Below are 7,862 nucleotides of genomic sequence, written 5' to 3' on the forward strand. Positions count from 1 at the left end.
TGAGTTCATGAATCTTTCTCATGTTAACAGATTCTGTTTGTAATATATTTTTATTGTAAGTTAATCTAAAAATGTATAGTAAAGGTTTATTTTTTTCTTCAATGTTATAATACTTTGTCATATCCCTGATTAATTTACAGAGAGAGCTATTAGTAAACCATTGATTCCGCTGAAATTAGTAGGTTGAGTTATAGGGTAGATTGATGCAAGACAGATTTATTTTTTTGAACAGTGGCAGATATGCAATTGAAAATTAAATTTTGGTGACCCTAGAGCACAAAAATGACACACTTCACCTTTAAATCAAATTATTTGGAGCTTGTTTCCAAGAAGTTAGATTACTAAAGCTAGTTAGTCATGAACAAAAAACAGACCATTTGAGACCCTTGTATCAGACAGAAAATCTAGATCAATGCCACTTTTTAATGTTTACTTTCTTTTAGAACATGAACTTAACCCTGAACAAAGAAAAATAAAAAAAAATCCCTCACGGACATGGCATAACACCCGCGCTATAGAATCCGGCATTCATTATTCCCTCTTATTGCGATGGATGAGAGCTCTGCTGTAATGCAATCAGTCTGCAGGGGGTACCGAAATGAGAACTATGAGCGATGGAGCTCCTGTAGGCACCTTAGAAGATCTTTAGAGACCACCATCCATTTATTCACTTTGAGACTTCTGCGTGAGGACGTGAGTGCAATGCTTGATTCTAGATCATTCTAGAAGGGTCATTTAGCTTCTCAGCAGCATATGCTATAGAGTACGACTAAAAATACACAGAGTTTCAATGTAGGAGGTTTCAGCAGGGCTACAGTAACTGTGAGGGAGTTCACCATTGTTATTTTAGTTCCTCTAACTGTGTCTAAGGAGAGATAAGAAGCTGCTGACCTCAGGTGGGGGCACTCTGGCATGTGGCCCTGTCTTAATGAGGCAAAATCCAATAGTTAGCTTTGTAATGAGCGAGGGTCAGCCTAAGAAAGACCTGTGCCTGTGGGGTAATCTATAAAGTGTTTTCAATGTGGGAGGATTGGAAATTGATTTGTGTCGTGGTGAGCTCTGTCAAGGCTTTATCTCTATACAAAGTCGAACCTGATCAGGAAGCAGGTAGGGAAAATGTAGCCATCGGGCTTAGAGGTTACTTTAAATGTTAATTAGAATGGGTGGTATGTAGAAACAGGTCCCGGATGAAGCTTAAAATAGTTTATAACGGCTTGAGAAATTATCAAGATAAGGTTTATTGCTGTGAAGTGATATAACATATGGAGAGTGGACAGTGAATGCTAAAATTAACGTACAGCAGCTTTTCAAACCTTAAAGCGAGGAGTAACTGTGTGTACCGTATGTGTTTGTGTGAGTGTGGGTGGGTGGCACATGTATGCCTTGCTTTACGTGCAGTATCTATACAGTACATGGAATTCACACATAACAATTTCAAATGAGTGGGAGGCTATTAATAGTCGCTAAGTGATCTGAGATCTTTTGCGTCAACATTGAGCTGCTTGTCACAGCAAAAATGTACAGTATGCTGCAACTATATAGTTTAATTACAGATAAACAATACTTTTAGTTCAGTAACCAACACAAATGAGCATGCACAATTCAATATCCAATATCGATTGATATATATCTACCATTGACGATACATTTTCAAAAATTAGATGCCATTGAAAATCATCTGAGACGCCCAACCATCATACTTTTTACTTTACACAAACTCATTCGTTTTACTTTTCTGGTGGTTAGTTTCTACTGTTTTATACTGAGACAATTATATTTATACTACTGTTCAAAGAATTTGGTGTCAGTTAGATTCTTTTTAAAAGAAATTAATACTTTTATTCAAGGACAAAATTGATCAAAAGTGACATTAAAAACCTAGTGCCCTATTTTAACGATCTAAGAGAGCATGGTCTAAAGCGCATGGCGCAAGTGCACTTAAGGCGTGTCCAAATCCACTTTTGCAAGTTTAACGATGGGAAAAATGGTCAGCGTGACATGGTCTAAAAGTGTTGTCCCTATTCTCTTAACGAGTAATGGCTGTGTTTTGGGCATAACGTGCAATAAACTAATCAGAGTCTCATCTCTCATTCCCTTTAAAAGCCACTTGCGCTCACACCATTGGCGAATTCGCTATTTACATGGTGGAATTTGCAAGCGGAAAGACTGAAAGCATCTCCAGAGAGGACCAGATCTGCTTAAAGGAGAACTCCGGCACAAAATGAACCTTTGGTCTAATAAAACATTGGTACCTAACCGTTCTCTGAGATTTGTTTTCATGATGATCGAATGTAAAGAGTTTTATCTCTAAAAACTGTTTAGCGTATAACGCTAGTAATGGGGGCATCTATTAAGTAAAAAGAAATCGCTATAGTTAATACCACTAACAAGGCTCAAAATAGCCCCACACTAACACAGTAACATAATGAGGGTCCCTACATGCAAAACGAAGCATTGAGAACTCTTTGTAAGTGTACAGACCATTTAATTTCACGAGTTTACATGTTAATGAAATCTGATGTAATATAATAATGCGTATTTGGCTTGCTGTCCGGGGGGAGGGCTCCGAGCTCAGAATTCGGCCCGACCCCAGAGTACTCCCCCCTAACCTTAGAGGTCATAGGTATCTATGAGCGGACCCCGCCGAATGTGGGGTGAAGGGGTGGTGGAGGGATGCTGAGAAAGAAGTCATGAGACAGGAGGTAAGGGAAGGCTTTATTTATACTGGCTTCTTCTTGTGCTGATTGGATGATTACCTGAACATGCTCCTCCCGAACTTTGTTACATAAAACTTCATTTCACGAGTTTACATGTTAATGAAATCTGATGTAATATAATAATGCGTATTTGGCTTGCTGTCCGGGGGGAGGGCTCCGAGCTCAGAATTCGGCCCGACCCCAGAGTACTCCCCAAAATGCCAGATAAACGGAGGACAGCGAGCGTAGAATTTAACCCCCCAAAAAGTGAAGGGTATGTGTTTACCAAGGAACGAGCTTGCCAGTTCGACTGGGAAGGCTCTCGCGACGACCGACGGGAACTTGGATGCTCACGGCATCGGTCGGATAAGCCCATTCTGCAGTTGAACTGACAGCTCGCTGACGCAGGAATTATGCGAGCGTGAATTTGTGGACGAATTTAACCGTTCACCCAGGAGAGCTCTCGCAGCGTCCGACGGGAACTTATATGCTCGCGGCATAGGACGGGTAAGCCTCGCTGGGTTGGACGGAGGGCGCCCGCTGGACTCGGTCGGGAGGGCTCGACCGGCGCTTCGAAGGGGGGGCTGGGTCACGGGAAAGACTCCTCACGTCCCGACGAATGGGGAGCCCTCCTGGCGACACGAGCGCGGACGTCCGGCGACGACTAAGACGGGCAGACTCTCACTGCAATTCGAACGGGAGGTTTCAACCAGCGTTTTGGAAGGGGGACGGAACCCGGCCTTCGAACGGGTGAGTCATCGCTGCGTGCGAACGGGGGAGTCTGCATGTGATTGAAAAACGTACCTTATGAATATTGAGCGAGTGTGCAAGCGGCGAGCCCAGATGTAATCGGAAGGTGTAAACGGATGTAACTGAAATGGGGAGCAGCAGGTGGTAATTTAATTAATTAGTTAGGGCTTGGTGAGCATTTTTGATGAAAAAACGGCTAGACCTAATATAGGTTTTGAAGGCATCCGATGACCAGCGACCGAGGGTTTTGATTTGTTGTTGGGAGAGACCTTTTTGAGCAGCTGTGGTGGCTGCTCCGATGCGGAATGAGTGGCTAGAGAAATGCTCTGCTGAGACGCCGGATTTGGTAAGGATTGCTTTTAGATGTTTTTGGAACCAGAATCTCGTAGCTGGATGATTGGAGTCGTTAGTAAAAAGAGGGTCGAGTGGGGATTTGGACGAGGAAAGTTTGTACTGCAGGTAATTAAAAAGCGCATGGTACGGTCGGATGGGAGTTTGAAGATTGAAAATATAGACGAAGTGGCCTCTTTTGTCTCTGTCCGTTTTGCTTTGTTTAATGAAAAATGATATGGTTTCGTTATCTACGATCTGAAGGTCTGAAATTGCGGGATGGATATTTGGGTCGAATAAGGAAGTTATGGTCAGTTCGGAACAGCGGAGGAAACCGAAGAATGCTAGGATGAACATGGCCTCTAACGTATATGCGGTATTGATGGAGTGGTATCCAAGACGGAGTGATGAGATGCATCTGGTGAGTATATCGATTGTGATTGGCTGTCTGGTATCTGGGCGCGTGGGGCGGGATCTTTGGATTCCCTTAATTAGAAGGGACGTTTGGGAGTTATTTATTGCAGGTGTAGGTTTACCGTGGATTAATTTATGGAAAAATTGAATGCCGCTTAGATAGCTTTTAATGGATCCGGCTTGGAGACCTTTAAAACTGTGAAGATGGGATATGAATGAAGTAACTGTTAGAAGCGAAAATTCGGGAAACGACAGGTTGTGAGAGAGGTGGAATGATTTGAACGATTTCCATGCGGTGTAATAAGTTTGCAGGGTTCTGGGAGAAACGGCTTGGAGGATGGATTCGATGGACGTGTCCAGGAGGGATTTTAGCGGATGATCTATGGGAAGATCAGCTGAGAATAAGGAGGTACTGGAGTTGGAGTGGGGTCTGCTTCTGGTGCCAGCATCCTGAACTTCTGAAACGAGAAACGGGAGAGAGAGTCAGCGATTTGATTTTGAGCCCCTGGGACGTGGATTGCAGTTATTAAGAACTGGTCGCATGCGGAGGTCCAAATGAGGCGTCTAAGGAGTGGCATAAGCGCAGGTGAGCGAGAACGACCTTTGTTGATACAGTACACGATTGCTTCGTTGTCGCAATGGATTTGGATACTTTTGGATGACCATTCTTTTCCCCATAGGGAAGCTGCGACGACTATCGGGTAGAGCTCGAAAAGGGCAGAGGAGGCTGAAGACTGGGGTGTGTCTAGGAGCTGGGGGGGCCAGGAGGACGCGAACCAGCGTCCTTGGTAATAGCCGCCGAAGCCGATCGAGGGAGCTGCGTCTGTGAACAGTTTGATATCGAGGGGGAGAGAGATAAAGTCATCATAGAAAAAAGTTAAGCCATTCCACTGATTAAGGAAATTAATCCATAACTTAAGCTCGTTTTTTGACTCGTCGGAGAGGATGATCCGATCTTCCAGCGCATGAACGGATGAAGAGAGGGCTAGGAGATGCGCGATAAAGGGTCGGCCCTGTGGAATAATGCGCATCGCATAATTTAGGTGGCCCAGCAGCGAGAGAAGTTCGCGTTTTGCACAATCTGTGCTGTCAGTAAAATTGGATGCGATTAAAATAATGCGATCGATTTTTTCCTTAGGCAGTGAGGCTTGGAATTTTGCTGAGTCTAGATTGATGCCTAAAAACTCGATGGACGTAGTTGGACCCGATGTTTTCTCGTGAGCTAACGGAATCCCTAGTTCGGCGAAAACTTTTTTCACTATGAGGAGGTGAGCTTCGGGGACGGTGTCGTGGGGTGAAATTATTAGGAAATCGTCGAGCAGATGGAGAAGATGAGGAATTGCGTAATTATTAGAAAGGATCCAACATATGGCTTCGGAGAGAGTGTCAAAGATTTTTGGGCTGCTTTTGCAGCCGAAAGTTAGGCGCACGGCGAAATAATACTTTTTCTGCCAATTTACACCGAACAAGTGCCATGAATCGGGGTGGATTGGCATTACTTTAAAAGCAGAGGAGATATCTACTTTTGCTAGCCATGCACCTCGACCAGCTATTTTAATCATGGTTATGGCTTGTTCGATATCGTGGTAATTGAGAGAATACTCTTCGAGAGGGATGAGGCTATTGATACTCGGATATGGAGAATTATGGGGGGCTGAAAGGTCGATTATCAACCGCTTTTTCCCAGAGAATTTCCTGGTGGCCACGCCTATGGGGCTGATGCGAAATTTGTCGAACGGGGGAGCCTCGAAAGGACCCATCATGAAACCGGATTCGATTTCTTTTTTAATTAGCTTATTTACTACTCCAGGCTCTGCTAAGGCGGACTGAAGGTTAGCGCAGATAACATTTTGCGTGGGATGGCTTTCTACGCCGGGTTTAAAGCCTTGATTGAGACCTGTCAATAGATAATTTGTGAAGTTGACATCAGGGTGGTGTGATAATTCTTCGGCTAGACGGAAAACATTCACAGGAGTCGAGAGATAGTTTTTTGCATTTTTATTGACAGATTTTTTAACTGGGCATATCACGCGGGCGTGTGCGCCGCCGCAGAAATCGCAGACGTGGAGAAAACGACAGCGTTGTCTTGGGCATCTCCCTTCGTTGAAATTCCTACAAACTTGTCTATTGGGTGCCGAGTATGGTGCTCTGATTGAAAAATCTTCTCTTGCGTGGCGCGGAACGTAACTTGTGGATTTTATGGCATTCTGCTCTGGGCAGGGAGGGATCGATGGATTGATCTGGGGGCATGCCGTGGTGGCATGGATTATGGATCTGCAGATTGCGCAGGAGATATTTTTGCACCCGAGGAAGACTCGGTTATGGAGATCGGTGTCCAACGCTCCCCAATAGGGACACTGATTCCACTGGGAAACGCGGACGGCGCATTTTGCGGAAAACAGCTTGTGGTACGTATAAAAGTGACTACCCCCGTAAGACAACGCGAGCTCAGCTATAATAGACAGATAGTCGTTCAGCTCGCGCCGTCTGTGGGGAAAAGATGAGCATATGACTTCTGTATAGCGGCTGAAGGCTATACAGAATTCGGCTAGTGACAATGTACGTGATGTAACCTGTGCGTTATTTTTTAGAGTGACTGAAATGTCGCCGCAGTCTACTTGGCGATTGGACTCAGCCGGAGGAAACAAGGACAGGAGAGAACCCAAATCAATGTCTGCACCTGCTAAGATTTGAGCTCTGATGTTGTTCGTCACTGGAGGAGGTTCAGTAGCTACTGCATTCTGAGGGACTGGTTGAGGAATGGCTGAGAAGAGCGAGAAAGGAGAACGCGCTTGGAGAGGGTTAAAGGGATGGGAAATCGGGGCTGTGGCCGTTTGCGGAGGCATCCTCACGCGGAGATCGGCCCCCGGGTTAGATGGAGGAGGAGGAATAGGGAGAGCATAGTGTGGAAAGGGGAGGGGAAAGAAATGCGCCGGCGATTGACCGGCTAACGGAGGCATCCTCACGTTAGGGTGAGCACCTGACGCTTGGGAAGGAGGAAAACTGAAAGAAGTAGAAGGGAAGAAACCCGATTGGGGATCCTGTAAGAAAGTGGAACTGCCAGGATCTAAAGTGTGAGGTACCACGATGGGCGGGGCTGAGGAGAGGAGTTGACCTGGAGGAGATTGGCGCTCGATCGTGACTGGTTCCGGGGCGCGGCCCAGGCTAGCGGAAGGTCTGAGACGTCGTGGCGTGGGGGCGGAGCCCAGTGCTGCGATCGGGGCCCGTCGAGCCTTGCTCGCTCGAACTGAAGGAATTGGAGCTGAAACAGAAGGGTGAGAAGATTGTAAGGTGACATATAAATTAAATAATTCTGCTTTTTTTCATCCTGCGGGAGAAATTTGCATCAGAATTAATTAGGGCTTGTCTTAGCCCCTTGACCGTCCACTTCCCTATTGGGGGGATGTTAGGGGGAGCTGGAAGGTGGGAAGGCGCGGAGGAAGACGATGATGAAGATGATGAGATCCTCGCTGGCGGCGGTGAGGGGAGTCTACGGCGTCTTGGGGTATGCGGAGAGGATCTGGAGGGCCGACGTCCCCTGGTTGAAGATGGAGGCTCGATGTTGACGTTGGCTGCTGGGGAAGGAAGAGTTGCTGGATCTGCGCTTTGCGGATGAGATGACTCCGAGATGAAAGATTCATCGTCGGAGGGGAAGAGCTCTAGCTCGGACAT

The 7,862-nt window shown here is 45.9% G+C and overlaps 1 pseudogene; it reads right to left on the reverse strand.

The window, feature by feature from the left end:
- Positions 1-4,570: 4,570 nt before the first annotated feature.
- On the reverse strand, positions 4,571-7,862 carry LOC130078802 (uncharacterized; annotated as a pseudogene).

The sequence above is a fragment of the Rhinichthys klamathensis genome, unplaced genomic scaffold, assembly GCF_029890125.1.
Source record: "Rhinichthys klamathensis goyatoka isolate OS25496 unplaced genomic scaffold, OSU_Roscu_1.1 h1tg000989l_1, whole genome shotgun sequence".
In the NCBI taxonomy this organism is placed as follows: domain Eukaryota; kingdom Metazoa; phylum Chordata; class Actinopteri; order Cypriniformes; family Leuciscidae; genus Rhinichthys; species Rhinichthys klamathensis.